Source organism: Pygocentrus nattereri, chromosome 2 (assembly GCF_015220715.1).
Source record: "Pygocentrus nattereri isolate fPygNat1 chromosome 2, fPygNat1.pri, whole genome shotgun sequence".
Taxonomy (NCBI): domain Eukaryota; kingdom Metazoa; phylum Chordata; class Actinopteri; order Characiformes; family Serrasalmidae; genus Pygocentrus; species Pygocentrus nattereri.
In genome coordinates, this window is record NC_051212.1 from 24987990 (window position 1) to 24989917 (window position 1928).

Consider the following 1928-nt stretch of genomic DNA (forward strand, 5'->3'; position numbering starts at 1 on the left):
CCGTTTTTCGGCGGTTTTAAGACCATTTATTCAGTTTGCTCTGCGCGCGACGCAGCAGAAGTAGCTGTACTACTTCTAACTACTGCAGAAGAGCTTCTGGACTTTTCACAGGAAATTCCAAGGTTAGGAAGTCTTATTTGAGTAAAGCATGAGAAGAATATGGTTCTGCAATAAGCTGCGGAGGCTGCAGTAAGCGCCTGAACATTTCATACTGCCTGTAGAGATTTTATGAATGTGCTGGGCTGCTTAAAGATTAAACAGTGGCTTCCTGCCTTTCCCTCCATCTCCCCGGGCCAGCACTGCTCACCGTTTACATTGTAGGAGCCGACTGACTGACCAGCTGTCATTGTTAGGAATCGGCACTATATGAGCTAAATGTGATTTTAACGTACCATAATCTTTGATATAACGCTAATTAACAACAGAAACAAAAATGGGAGGTCGCCGAGACCTTGCTCCAAAAGAGCCTCATTTCCTGACTGAGATTCAGTAAGTTAAGCGTTTGGATATATATTAGTAATGATTTGATGACTTGAGCATTTTGAACTCAAGTGATCATGTGTCCCTGGCTTAGATCCTCTGCTGTGATACCAGGCAGGGCTAAAACATGTTTAATAACTGGAAAAATATTTTCTATATTTTTGCTTTGCATTAGGATGTTCAAGAAAACTGATGTAAATGGGTTAAAGTATTATCCACCAGAATAAGATGTATGTACAGCCAAGACTGATGTATGTTTAAAAAACAAAAACAAAAAAAAACATTTTTAGATGTTCTGACAACCCAGGTGAGGGTGGGTAAAATGGAAAAATATGGTATGTACTGACATTTGCACAGTACACTGTGTAGTAATATTACCAAGCCGAGGTCCAGCTAATACACAGCAGTAGATTTGCCGGCTTTGCCTTGACAGTACATTGTCTACCATTACAAAGACTTAAAAATTTCTCCCTGAATTTTCTCCCATTAGTGTAAGCCTTCTTATTTCTATAGGTCTCTTTCCTGTTGCACAAAAGCACCTCCACTCTAGGTGGGTGAAAGCTTACTCATGCACCCTCTAAAGCACAATAAGCCAGTTGCTGCATCTATAGAAACTCGGCTGCTGGACACTCAATAGTTGAGAATGTTTGGAGGAGAGCATCACAACTTGCTTGTTGCTCTTGCTCTTAAGTTATAAACTTTACTATTTAATGAATAATATGAATAGACCTTTCAACTGTGTGTGTCATCCTGGCCTTGTACATCATATGATGCAACCTGGGTCCATCATTCCCAACTACTGCCAAGCTTAAAGCTATCCTTTCTTCAGATTTACCACAACTTTCATGAAATATGCCTGCAGAGATATTAGGAAATTAAACTCTGTTCATCTTCCCCAAAATAAAAACGGGTGGTTATTTAAGCACATCCACTGTTGCGGGTTCATTTCTGCGCCTTAAGAGGCTTTGGCTGACGGCTGGGCTGTGAAATCAGACCTGACGTATGACGACGTGCTGCTTGTCCTGTGCAGGCGGGAATTAACATGAAGCTGGTGCATCTGTTCTGTGGAGATAAGGGAGAACGCAGTGGAGCTCCAATCTGACGTGACCGTCTCTGCAGGATTGACTAAAATGGAAGGCCCAACTCTGGAATGCTTGCAAATGTTTGATCTATGTGTGCCTGTCTGCTGTTTCATGGTGTAAGGAAATGTGAATGAAATGCCAGAGACGTTTTAGAAACTTCACTGGTTATCAGACAGTTTTAATATCTAATCTAGGCTAATATTTCTTATCAGATTCCAGTAAGATCAATACCAAGGTTCTTTTTTTGGACTTGACCAGAATTCCTACACCATATATGCCTAAAAGTGTGTAGACACCTGCTCATCCAACATTTCTTATGAAACAAAGAGTACAAATGGGCAGTTCATCCACTTTTGTTGCAGTAAG